The sequence below is a fragment of the Balaenoptera physalus genome (genome assembly GCF_965194825.1).
Source record: "Balaenoptera physalus genome assembly, chromosome: 2".
Classification (NCBI taxonomy): Eukaryota; Metazoa; Chordata; class Mammalia; order Artiodactyla; family Balaenopteridae; genus Balaenoptera; species Balaenoptera physalus.
The window spans coordinates 108,348,537-108,361,955 of record NC_138883.1 but is presented as its reverse complement, the minus strand read 5'-3'; the positions used below and the strand labels follow the sequence as shown (position 1 = coordinate 108,361,955).

Sequence of the window (13,419 nt, the reverse complement as noted above, 5' to 3'; positions counted from 1 at the left end):
TCACCAAAATGATAATAATACCTCCTTTACCCATTGTCCAGGGATGCAAAAGGAATAAACACACAAAAGAAACTGCTATATATCATTCAAAGAAAAGGAACAATATAAACATTATTAATTTTACTTCAGTTTCTTCATTTACCTTTCTCATGTCTCCTCCATAACATGACTAATCTATCCCACTTATTGGAAATTCCTATTGAAAGTAAAGGTACTATTTTCAAAATAAATTTCCATTTGTGTCATAACCTTCACCTGTTAATAGGTACATTTCAAGGGCTGTGTGTAAGGATACGTACCTAACAGTGTAAGTAGGAGTATTATTCAGGAACAGAGACCCAGGAATGTCTGTCCTCATGCTAACTTCCACAATTGCCCCTAGATGTTAGGGGCAATTTGCAGGTACATTTCATTCTAAATAGTCACTCAGCGCTACACAGGTTGAACACCTGTTAGTATAACACTCAAATGATTTATTAGGTAATAAAGAGAATGACTAAGAGTTTACAGTGTCTGTTCTCATTCCTATTTGCATGTTGCTGAGTATTACTGAAGGTAACAACACCTCTGCAAATTCATATTGAATCCTACTGGTGCCAAGATTGGGCAAGAGCATTACTTCACCCTTACAAATGACTTCTTTTTCCTATGATTTGTGACCTCTATAATTTAATTTGATGAATAAAAATTTATTGAGCATCTACTACATGTGAAGAACTGCTGCAGAGATAGAGATGAATAAAACACAGTCCTTGCCCTCCTGGAGGTCACTATCTAATGGGACAGTTAGATAACTAACAACAAACTATAAGGCCAGTCTGACACAGAAGTGCTATGGGGGGGGCGCTAGGGAAGAAATGATGCACCCCCATGGGATGAACTTGAGAAGACTTCATAAGAATGATGAGTTGTTCTGAGCCTTGATCAATGAGTAGGATTTCTCAACGTGGAGAAAGGATAAGAGAACTCTATGTATGGTAAACAGATTAGGTTTAAAGTACACCTGTTCGGACTCCCCTGGTAGCACAGTGGTTAAGAATCCGCCTACCAATGCAGGGGACACGGATTCGAGCCCTGGTCCAGGAAGATCCCACATGCCGCGGAGCAACTAAGCCCCGTGCATCACAACTACTGAGCCTGTGCTCTAGAGCCCGCGAGCCACAACTACTGAGCCCACGTGCCGTAACTACTGAAGCCCACACGCCTAGAGCCCGTGCTCCGCAAGAGAAGCCACCGCAATGAGAAGCCCACACACCGCAAAGAAGAGTAGCCCTCACTCGCCGGAACTAGAGAAAGTCCGCGCGCAGCAACAAAGACCCAACGCAGTCAAAAAAATAATAATAATAATAAAGTACACCTGTTCAGGAAAAGGAGCTCACACAGAGTGGTTTGAATGTGGTATAAGTTGTGTAAGTGGAAAAGGAGGTAAGGCCAGCTTGTCAACACCTTTGAATGCTCTTATTAAAGAGCTTACAATGAGGGTCTTCAACGGCTTCTGATTAAAGCATTCTCATGATCATAGTTATTTTAGAAGTATCACTCTGGCTTCTGGATCCTGACAAAACGGCAACCCATTTTAGGCTACTGGCTATTTCCTTCAACCCAGCTATGGGAGTGCCTCAGAAATGGGGCAGTTATTGGATCTGAGTATCTAATGCAATAACTGTGAGAAGCCTCTAGAAGGGCAGCAAATAGTTGGGTTCTAATATGTGTGTCTGTGACAGCAGTTTACAGAGGAAGAGGAAAGATGCCACAGGTGGGGAAGCTTTTACCTTGGGATCTTTTTCTCCCTCATATTTTCATGGGCAGATTGTTGTCTATCCCAACTCCACTACAAGACAAAACAGAATGATTAGTCCTGCGTGCCAACAGAAGATGGAGCTTGTGGCTACCTTAGGGCAGGCTTAACCCATGGGGATAGGGAGGAGATAATGGTGCAGACAGCCCCATGTTCCCTCTAAGAACAGGAGCTGCTACAACTCAACAGAGTACTGGAGGTCTTGGCCAATGTGATAAGACATGAAGAAGAAGCGATATGTGTAAGGATTTGAAAGGAAGTGACAAAACTGTCATTATTTATAGCTTATCTGATTACCTATGTGGAAAACCTTACAGAATTAATAGAAAAACTTTTAGAACTACTACTTATTGTCTGCAAGGATGTCAGGAACAAGATCTCCTTACAAAAATCAGTAGCATTCTTCTACATCAGCAATACTCAACCAGAAAATATAATAGAAAATAAGACACCTTTCACAAGAGCAACAAACCTATAAAGTACCTAAAAATTAACTTACTATATCTGGAGAAAAACATACTTCAAAAAGACACATGTGCCCCTATGTTCATTGCAGCACTCTGTACAATAGCCAAGACACGGAAGCAACCTAAATGCCCATCAACAGATGAATGGATAAAGAAGATGTGGTACATATATACAATGGAATATTACTCAGCCATAAAAAAGAATGAAATAATGCCATTTGCAGCAACATGGATGGATCTAGCGATTATCATACTAAGTGAAGTAAATCAGAGAAAGACAAATATCATATGATATCATTTACATGTGCAATCTAAAAAATGATACAAATGAACTTATTTATAAAACAGAAACAGACACACAGACTTAGAAAACAAACTTCTGGTTACCAAAGGGGAAAGGTGGTGGGGGAAGGGATAAATTAGCAGGTTGGGATTAGCAAATACACACTACTATATGTAAAATAAACAACAAGGACCTACTGTATAGCACAGGGAACTCTACTCAATACTCTGTAATTACCTATATGGGAAAAGAATCTGAAAAAGAATATGTATATGTATAACTAAATCACTTTGCTGTATACCTGAAACTAACACAACATTGTAAATCAACTATACTCCAATATAAAATAAAAACTAAAAAAACTACAAAGTACCTAAAAATTAACTTAAAAGGCTCAAAATAAATTTTTAGAGAGAAATATAAAACTATTAAAGTACATAATATAAGACTTGAATAAGCAAAGAGGTATGCCATGGTGGTGGGGAAGACCCCTTAACATGTAAAGATATCAATTTTCCCAAAGTTAATCTAAAAATTCAAGGCAATTTCAATACACTTCCAACAAATATTTTGAGGGAATGAAAAAGCATATTCCAAAATTTATGTGGTAGAATAAAACCAAAGTCCACAATTAGTTGAGTCTATTTTGAGAAAAGAGCAAAGAGAAAGGACTTGCCCCACTCTGCTCCAATGCCATATAACAAAACGCTACGATCCTGGTGCAAAAACATGCAAATAGACCAAGGACCAGAAAGTGCTCAGAAATGTATATGTGTGTGTTTATGCATTTGGGTGTGAGTGTACCTGATGTATGGAAAAGAACACACCACAAATCAGTGGGGTCAGGATACGTAGCTTAGTAGATAGTGCAGGGAAAAGTGGTTCACTAGATGGAGAAGAATTAAGCTGAATCCCTAACACCATAAACAAAGGTGAATTTCAGAGGCATTAAAGATATGAATGTGAAAGGCAACCTTACAAAACAAATAAATAGAAATATTTATAGGAGAATATATTTATGATCTTTAAAGTGGGGAAGGATTTTTTTAAAAAAAACAAGACCTAAAAAGTGCAACCATAGGCCAAAGAAAAAATTGAGGGATTCGACTATTTTAAAATTAATGATAGCATATATGTGAAACCTAGAAAAATGGTACAGATGAACCGGTTTGCAGGGCAGAAAGTGAGACACAGATGTAGAGAACAAACGTATGGACACCAAGGGGGGAAAGCAGTGGCGGGTGGGGTTGGTGGTGTGATGAATTGGGAGACTGGGATTGACATGTATACACTGATGTGTATAAAATGGATGACTAATAAGAGCCTGCTGTATAAAAAAATAAATAAAATAAAATTCAAGAGAAAAAAAAAAAACCAAACTTATAGCTTTTTCTCCTTTCATAGATTTATTATCTATAGCTAGCTAACATAATTTATTTTTGTATTTAGTATGTTCAGATATCATATACCATAGTATCTTTATTAAATTCTTCCTAATATTTTCTAAATTTTCATGTGAAATAATATTGATATGTGGGATAGTATATAGATTACAGTATCTTTGCATATGTATACACATTATTATTTATAAAAATAAAAGCATGTGTACATGTAAAAAATAATTAATGATAATGATAAGGATGGGTATCATTATCAAAATCAACTGGTGGGTGAAAAACTGGGAAAAAAAACTGACACTTCTAAAACCAGCAAGGGATTCTTACCTAGAACATATAAGAAAGTTCTACAATCAATCAGAAAAAGACAGAGAACCCGGTAGAAAAATGGGCAAAGGCTATGAATATGTGACTCACACGAGAAAATCCACTAGCTTTGCTCAACCCCACTAGTTATTAGATAAATGCTCAACCCCACTAGTTATTAGATAAATGCTCAACCTCACTAGCTAACAGATAAATGAAAATTAAAACAATAGAAAGAGGACTTCCCTGGTGGCACAGTGGTTAAGAATCCGCATGCCAATGCAGGGAACATGGGTTCGAGCCCTGCTCTGGTAAGATCCCACATGCCGCGGAGCAACTAAGCCTATGCGCCACAACTACTGAGCCTGCGCTCTAGAGCCCAAGAGCCACAACTACTGAGCCCACGTGCCACAACTACTGAAGCCCACACACCTAGAGCCCGTGCTCCACAACAAGAGAAGCCACCGCAATGAGAAGCCCGCGCACCGCAAGGAAGAGTAGCCCCCGCTGGCCACAACTAGAGAAAGCCCGCGCGCAGCAAAAAAGACCCAACGCAGCCAAAAAAAAAAATAATAAATATTTAAAATAATACTAATAATTGGTGTTTTCAGAACAACAAAAAATGTGAGTGCTTATTGCATATTGGATACTATGCTTAAGATGTTTATACCCATTAGCTCATTCACAACTCTATAAAAGAGACTACTATTAGCTCCATTTTATTGATTAGGAAACTGAAGCTTAGAGAAGTTAAGTTCTTGCCCAAGGTCACAAAGCTTCTACAAACCCACATCTTCTGATTCCGTAGCCCTGCTATGTATTAGATACCATGCCACAGGCTTCATTTTCATATAATTCTCACAAGTTTTCTCCATGAGATAGGCTTATTATCTTCTTACAAATGTGGAAAGTGAGGCTCAGAGCACTTAGATGACAGGTCCAACCGCTCTTAGCTAGTAAGTGGTAGAGTGCGATGCAGACCCAAAGTCTGTGCTCTTTTCACAATACACACCTGCACATCTCTCTGGGCTACTGCTCAAATGATTCTTCAGGCTACCAATTCAAATTATACCTCTAGATCAAAAGAATCTCAAGAGATGTCTTAACCTATTGCAGTGTATGGACCTTGTTTGGAGCCCACTTCAAACAAATGGATAGTAAAACCACCAAGAAGGCAATAAGAAAAATGTGATACTGAGAAACTATTATTGATTTTTGTGAGTGATGGTAACATCATGATTACCTTTTAAAGAAGGGATTCCTGGGGGGCAGTGGGAACTATGTATGCACACACCACATGGATAAATCTCAAGAGGATTAGGCTAAGTAAAAGCCACCACACATAAAAGGTACACATTGTATGACCCCATAGATAAAATCCTAAAAAAATTTAAATAATCTATAGTGACAGAAAACAGCTCACTGGTTCTTGGGGTGTTTGGGGTGGGTCGGTACTACAGCCTGAGGGATTAGAAAGGGGCACAAGAAATCTTTGGGGCTATTAGAAATGTTCTTTATCTTGATTGTGATGATGGTTTCATGGATATACACATATGTCAAAACTCCAAATTAAGACACTTTTTTTTTAACATCTTTATTGGAGTATAATTGCTTTACAATGGTATGTTAGTTTCTGCTTTATAACAAAATGAATCAGTTATATATATACATATGTTCCCATATCTCTTCCCTCTTGCGTCTCCCTCCCTCCCACCCTCCCTATCCCACCCCTCTAAGTGGTCACAAACCACTGAGCTGATCTCCCTGTGCTATGCGGCTGCTTCCCACTAGCTATCTATTTTACGTTTGGGAGTGTATATATGTCCATGCCACTCTCTCACTTTGTCCCAGCTTACCCTTCCCCCTCCCCATATCTTCAAGTCCATTCTCTAGTAGGTCTGTGTCTTTATTCCCGTAAGACACTTTAAATATGTACTGTTTACTGTATGTCAAGTATATCTCAATAAAGCTGCTGAAAATTTTAAAAATTACTTTAAAAAAGGAAGTCCTTTTTAAAAGCGAAGTACGTACAGGTAAAATAATACCATGGTTCTCAAAGTGTGGTCCCTGGATCTGCAGCATCAGTATCACCTGGAAACTTGTTAGAAATACAAATTCTCAACCCCACCCTAGAACTGCTGAATCAGAAACTCTGGGTGTGGGGCTCAGCAATCTGTTTTAACAAGTCCCCCAGGGGACTCTGATGCTCGCTCAAGTTTGACAACCACTGAAATAATGTGATGTCTTGAATTTGTTTCAAAGTAACCCGGGGAAGGAGTGATGGGTTGGTGGGGGTAGAGATGAAACAAAGTGGGTCATGAGTTGATCATTGTTGGAGGTGGGTGATAGCTACGTGGGGACTCATTATAACTACACTCTCTACCTTTTTTTTTAAAACTCTTTTTCAAAAAAATATTTATTTATTTATTTGGTTGCACTGGGTCTTTAGTTGCGGCTCAAGGGCTCCTTAGTTGTGGCTAGAGGGCTCCTTAGTTGCGGCATGCATGTGGGATCTAGTTCCCTGATCAGGGATTGAACCCCGGCCCCCTGCATGGGGAGTGTGGAGTCTTAACCATTGCACCACCAGGGAAGTCCCTCTCTACTTTTATATATATTTGTAAGTTTCCCATAATAAAAAGTTTTCAAAAATCCAAGGTGTTTTCCACAGTGCCTCTTCACTGCTCTCCCCTTGCTCCTCTTGGTCCCTTCTTTTCCAGCTCTCGTCCATCTGGAACATTCCCTCCTCCTGGCCTCCTTGTTCTCCTCATGAGCCTCAAGGTGTTGTTGATGTTAAAAAATTTTTTAAGACTATGCAGGAATGTGGAAAAATCCTTACGACCCTCTGTTAGTTTCCAAAAAAGTAGTATACAAAATACAGTATATTTACTTGGTAGTAACTTGGTAAATATTTTTTGTTGACACGGACAAGAACAAAAATGGAACGTACAAGAATGAAGTTATTGTCAGGTTGGATGGAGTAGTGGGCAATTCTTTTCCTTTACGAATTCCCCCTAAATAGCTTTGTATATAAAAATCACTTGGCTGAGACGTTTCCCTGTTCTAGTTCAATGTTTAAAGTTCCGTTTCCAGGAACTTTAAAGGGAAGTGGGGAGGGGCAAGATAGAGGTAGGGAATTAAGAGGCACAAATGTAGTAATGTATAAAATAAATAAGCTACAAGGATATATTGTACAGCACAGGGAATACAGCCAGTATTTTATAACAAATTTAAAGGGAGTACTGAATTACTCTGTTATACACCTGAAACTAATATAATATTGTAACTCAATACTTCAATTAAAAAAAAATGTTCCATTTCCAGTCTGGGCTGGCATGCTTTGTGCAGCATCAGACTCTGTATTGAGTCTTCACAAGACCACCCTGTTGCTCAGCCCCCGGTGGAAGCCCATGGCACCTTCTTTCACTTCCCTGCATCTCCCCTTTTGTCTGGACAATGGCTACAAGTTAGAACTCTTCCTTCTATAACTTTTCTCTGCCCTCGTCCCCACTTCTTACCACTTCTCTTCTGCTGACAGCTAGTTACATGAGACCTATTATGATGGGATTTCTTATTCACGATCTCTGAATTGATTTCTTTCCTATGAAGTGGGCCTGTGTCAACTTGTTTGTTATCTCAGAGGTAGAATAAGCCCAGGGATCCTTCTTACAACAGACACGTCTGTTGCCTGCACTAAAAACAAACAGCCAACTCAACAGTTCCAGGCAAAGTACACTTTATAATTTTGGAGTTTAGTGTCCTTCTTAAACATCTCAAAAGAATTTTACAAATTCTCATTGGAATTAAGTGCCACTTAATTTTATCATCAAGTCTCTATGATAAAAACGGAGTGACTGAGGTATTGGAGGGATTTCCCCTTCCCATGCATGCCCCCCCAGAGGAAACCAAATTTGAAGAGCCCAAGTCTCTGAGTTTTCATTTTCTGATTCTTTGAACACCCTTTAAGGACTCTCTCTGTATCCTGTCATCATTTCTAACCCCCACAAAACGCTGTCGAGACGAGAAAACAGATATGTAATATCAAAGAGAAGTTTTGCATACCTGTGTTAAAAAACTAGGATGCAGACAGAAGTAACCTAGTTATAATTTATTCCACTGCAAAGTGAGCCCCAAACTCTTATTTCAAGGAGAAGAGACCAGGGGAGACCAATGCAAGCTGAAATGCAAGCACCTGGGGGTTGTTTGCCAGTTTTTTTTGAAAGGAGCTGAAAGGAGGGATCAGCTCATACATTCCTGCAATTGCACGGAACTAGAACATCCAAGCAAGAGGAAATTGCCAGCTTATTCCAATAGTACGTGGCATCTCTGGGCTCGGGAATGCCTCCCAGCCCCAAGAGTCTAGTGAGTGGGCATTTCCTGTGGTAAAGTGGTTCTGCGTCTACTGATTTAGAAAGCATCACTGCTTCAGTAGGGAGATTGGCTTGTTATGACAAAAACTACGTTCTTTGAGAGGCCAATGGGTAGAATGGCGGGGGACAGTGTTACTTGGAAATCACTCATTCTTTTTTCTTAGGGTTCACAGAATTTGGTGTGATTGCTCAAACCAGGGAGGCTGGCGGGGTTGCCCAAACTAGGAACTATGGGGTGAAATAGTCCCCCTTCAGGCAATCAAGACCTTTCTACAGCAGAGAACTACATTTACATAGTGCTTATTATGAGCCACTGCGCTAAGTTCTTCACATGCCTAGCTCATTATATCTAATCCTCCCCTCTCCTCTTTGCAGTATACTTACTCTATGGCTTTCATCTCTTTAAAAAGTAGGAAACTGAGACTCAGAGAGGTTAAGTGACTTGCTCAAGGCCACACAGGAAGTGAGTGGTGGAGCTGAGTTTCGAAGTCCAGTTTCATATGATGCCAAAGCTCTTTCCCCTCTACCATTTGGCCTCCCTAACCATTGGTGGAAGTTGTCAGAATCGATATGAAGACTATTTGCTTTAGGTTGGCACCTGTGAGCTTGCTGGAATGTGGTCTGTGACCGCACTATGATTTAAAACACAGGGTTGAGAGAGGACAGTGCTTCAGACTGAGAACAAGGAGAACAGGATCTGGACCAAACCTCTGAGGTTAGAGGAGAGTGGATCCAACTAGCAGGTGTGAAAGGATAGATGGATGTGAGAAACCTTAAGCTATTATAGTCTAATGATATCTCCTAAGCAGTCTTGGTATCAGCTAACCATGGTTTTCAGAATAATTTACCTGGAAAGAGATAACACATATTGCACCAAGGTTTATTTTCACTTAAAACGCTAACTTTCCCTGTGCATAGGATTTTGATTTATTGTCATTTTTAATCAATCATGAAGAGTGCTTTATAAAAGTCCCAGTGACAAGCCATCATTCCCTACTCGACGAAAGCAGTTGGAGTCCGTGGACAAATAATTAGACCAGAGTCACAAGTTACCATGGAAACTGGTAGCAGGGGCTGGGTAAGAACTTACAGTCCCTGGTTGGAATCCAGATTTCATTTTCTTAAGTTAGTAAACCAAGACTGAGATCAAGACAACTTTCTTTTGTTTCAAGCCCACTCTCAGGAACATCTTATGTATGTCAAGTGCTTTTGTTTGCCAAAGTACTTTCCCATATATGGTCTCATCCTACACTCACAACCCCGGGTGGCGTTAGACATTCTTATTTCAACGTACAGATCAGAAAACTGAGGCATACACCGGGCCAGAGACTTGCTAAGGGCCCAGAGCTGGTTCTTGGCAGAGCCACAAGTCTGGCCTTCTTTCCTGTGGGTCACATTGCCCTCCACCTGATCCTGCCTGAAATTGAGCACGGTAGCTAGGGTTCACACAGAGGTTATGACTCTAAGCCACAGCTGCAGAAGTGAAGAAGCAGAAGTGAAGAAGCAGATGTGAAGAAAGAGACAAAAGTGACTGTATTTTTTCAAAGACCTAGACATTCACACCGGGATCAAGGGGTCCATGCACGTCTTGGCCTAGGGGTTCCCTCAGTCACGGCCCAGGCAAAGGAAACCCCTTGGCCTTTTCCTTCCTTCTTCCTTCCCTCTCCCTCACCTTCCCTCCATACGCCACCCTCCACCCCACACCGGTCAAAGCAGAGCTCATTAATATAACAAAGAACTCCGTGGTTGGGCTCATGTTCTCCTTTGCTGGAGAACATATCAAATCAAAGCTCTGTGGTGTCAGGTTCTTCGTATCCCATTTGGGCAGATGCTCTGGGCAGGGAGCAGAGTGCAGGGGCCCTCAGCGCCCCTGCCCATGGCGCTCCGGGAGAAGGACACAGCCATGTCCCATGTGGAGCATTATGTGATTGCCAGAAGTGGTACACTGTGCCCCAGATCAACAAAAACAATCACAGCATCTAGAAAACTGGAGAATCCACATCTCAGAGGGCTCCGGAAACACAACGGCCCCGTTTGAAGCATTTGTTAGGGTGGCCATGGAAAGAGCTTGCCTGGGCCTTGGAGACAGAGAATTATCTAGTTGACAATTCAGTCTCTGCTACTCAAGCCTCGTGAACCTGTGCAAGGAAGGGATTTCTCTTTTCCAAGCCTCGGGTGCCTCATCCGTAAAGTGGCAAATGTAACACTCATCCCCACAGGTTGTTGTAAGAATAAAGTGCCAAGTTCAGTGTCTGGCAAATAGTAGGCACTCAATAAATGTTAGTTCTCTTCCCACCAGCCCTTTCTTTTGCCCCATCAAAAGCTGCATTCCCAACTGAGTGATACTATCCGAAGAGTTAATTTGTACCTTAAGAAATAAAAATCTCTATACTCTAACCCTTATGCCTGAAAGGCCAACGATTAGCTTGTGTAAAGGGCAAATACTGCCAGACGGTACCAGCTTTGAGAAAGAAGAGCCTGGTATTAGGTGTGCATTTCAAAGGTTTTAGGAAGTCATAAAATATAATCCTTACACTGATGATGTCTTCCCTCACAGCCCCAGGACAGCATGGGCCCCTTCTGGTTATACATCAACCTTCCATCAAGCTTATAACAATCATAATTACATGGTTATTTATGAGATTATTTGTTTTATGTTTACACACTCTCCAAGAGCAAGGACTATTCCTAGCACAGTTCCTGGCACATAGAGGGTGAATGAATGAATGAATGAATGAATGAAAAGTTTCCACCCACCTTATCTCGTTCCAGCCATATATCAATTCTCTCAATGCCCCAGTGGCCGGGATGACAATCTGCACTTTAGAGACGACCAGGATACTGAAGTTCAGGGAGGTTGCATCACTGTCAAGGCCATCCAGTAAGTGGTGGGGCAGGCCCTTCAGTCTAGACTTCCTGACACCAAATCCGGTGTTCCTTTCCTCCACACTCCTCTGCCCTTTGACTCAGCAGCCTCGCCCTCCTGTTGATCCAGATGGCAACATTTTAAAGAAGCTCTGCTCCCTGGGGCCTTCCATCTGGGCGTGTCATTTGTTGGCCTGGTGCCATCTTTTGAGCGCTGAAGGTCCACTTTCTACCTTAATCCACTGAGTAATGAGCTATTTATTAGCTGACAGCAGCCTCATCTGCTGATGGCAAGGCAAATCCAAACATGTTCAGTTACACAGGCCTCAGGAAGCCTCTGGCAGGGAGGGATCCCAGAGTTGGGGTCTTAAGCTGGTTAGGTCTGTGCTGCTTGCTGGGGAGTGGGATGGGGAGGCTTGATATTCAGCTTCAATGTTTTAGAAGTTTGGTCATTCCGTTCATTTCTGTGTGAGTTTTCCCCCCTCTGACACCCTAGGATTAAAAAAAAAAAAAAAAATCACACCTGTAGGTCATTTATACTTCAAACAGGCAAACTCACAGAAAAAAGGGATCAGATTTCTGGTTATCAGAGGTGGGGGCAGTGAGGGAACTGGATGCAGGCAGTCAAAAGGTACAAACTTCTGGGCTTTCCTAGTGGCGCAGTGGTTGAGAATCTGCCTGCCAATACAGGGGACACGGGTTCGAGCCCTGGTCTGGGAAGATCTCACATGCCGCGGAGCAACTAGGCCCGTGAGCCACAACTACTGAGCCTGCGCGTCTAGAGCCTGTGCTCCGCGACAAGAGAGGCGGTGACAGTGAGAGGCCCACGCACCGCGATGAAGAGTGGCCCCCACTTGCCGCAACTAGAGAAAGCCCTCGCACAGAAACGAAGACCCAACACAGCCAAAAATTAATTAATCAATTAAAAAAAAAAAAGGTACAAACTTCCACTTATAAGACAAATAAATACTAGGGATGTAATGTACAACGTGATAAATACGATTAACACCACTGGACGTTATATAGGAAAATGTGGGGTGAGTGATTTCACCTCCATGGTGTGCATTTCTGAACCTTCAGTGGCTCCTCCCCAACCTCTGTGTTACTCCAGTACATTTCATCTTTTAAAGACCTTGATGACAAATCAGAGACGTGAATGTTTCAAGAACCGCAGTGAAATGCTCACTCACCACCCGGAGGTGTGGCTCTTGATCAAGAGTTACAGGCAGAAAAGGTCATCCTTAAGTCTACCATCCTCTGAAAGTGCTTGTAACAAGATTGTCTTTGTAACTACTTCCCTAAAAAGACTTCAAAGCCCTTTATTAACCCAAACGATAGCTGAGAGGATAGGGACAGAACAGTAGCACCCCTTGAAATGCGGGTGGCATGTGCTTCCTGGAGGCTTTCAGCAGACAAGCTGCTCTATCCCTCCAAAACTACCACGGACAAGCAGCTTCTCTGGTCACTGAGGCCAGCCTGAGAGTCCACTTAGGCTGAGGGTCAGCAGAGACCAGAGAGGTGCGGGCTGGTCAGGCCGCTGTGGCCAAGAGAAGAAGGCAGGATGGTCCAGGTAACAAAACCAAAGGTCATATACCAGGGCTGGGGGTGGGCACCCTTCAGCAGACCATGTGATCTGAGCAATACCTGTAGGCAGCAGGGAGCCAAGAGAATAGGCAGGGTCACAGAGCAGGAAGGAGACAGAGCCCAGCATGGGGAGCAGGGCAGACACGTTCGGAGGACCCAGGGAAGCCAGAAGCACAAATGACAAGGGTAGTGGTGGGAACGGCAAGCGGCGGTAACAGCAGCAGGAAGATTTAGTGAGCACTGGGGACAGCAAGTTAGTAAGACCTTTGACTTAACAACTGAACATGGACTAAACACGAAGAGGATCAGAACCGCCAAGTATATGACTAGATGTATGCACATATTTAAAAGA

At 42.0% G+C, this 13,419-nt stretch overlaps 1 protein-coding gene across 1 annotated transcript in view; it reads right to left on the bottom strand.

Annotated features, from left to right (window-relative positions):
* The window catches only part of USP3 (ubiquitin specific peptidase 3), a 222,414-nt gene that overhangs the window by 208,097 nt on the left and 898 nt on the right, over positions 1 to 13,419 (bottom strand). The window contains exon 2 of the mRNA XM_082446768.1: positions 11,376 to 11,975. The gene's annotated coding sequence lies outside the window, so the exon portion shown is untranslated. The remainder of the gene's footprint in view (positions 1 to 11,375; positions 11,976 to 13,419) is intronic.